Genomic DNA, 491 nt, shown 5'->3' on the forward strand with positions numbered 1-491 from the left:
GAGGCTGGCCTGGTTCGTGGGGTCTCGGAGGAGCTGGGCAGGGGCAGAGGGAGGTTCATCCTCCCCGCACCCACTTGCGTCGGGGGGTACCGCACATCCTCGGTGGTAACGGAGGGGCAGCGCTGGGTTGTCACTGACAGTGGGATTAAGCTGTTTGCAAGAAGTAGGACACTTATATTTCGGGAAGGGGTCATCCTACAGTTGGGGGGGGCTGCTTTCACCCCACCCCCCCACCCCCCCATCCTCTGCCAGCTTTGCTTTACCCCGTAGTGCTCAGACCCCGGGGATGGATGGAGTCTGCAGACGTACCCCGATGTTTTTGTTCTTGTGAAGGAGGGGGGGAAAACCCTCACAAACAAACAAATGCAGCGGAGTGAGGGGGGGAATAAACGAAATAATGGGCTGGGGGTACCCCCTGGCTTGAACCAAACTCACTCTGCCCTGCCCACGCGTGCGGAGCGGGGGGCTGATCCCCGCGGCGCGGATCAGCC

This window comes from Aptenodytes forsteri, unplaced genomic scaffold, assembly GCF_000699145.1.
Source record: "Aptenodytes forsteri isolate BGI_AS27 unplaced genomic scaffold, ASM69914v1 Scaffold369, whole genome shotgun sequence".
Taxonomy (NCBI): domain Eukaryota; kingdom Metazoa; phylum Chordata; class Aves; order Sphenisciformes; family Spheniscidae; genus Aptenodytes; species Aptenodytes forsteri.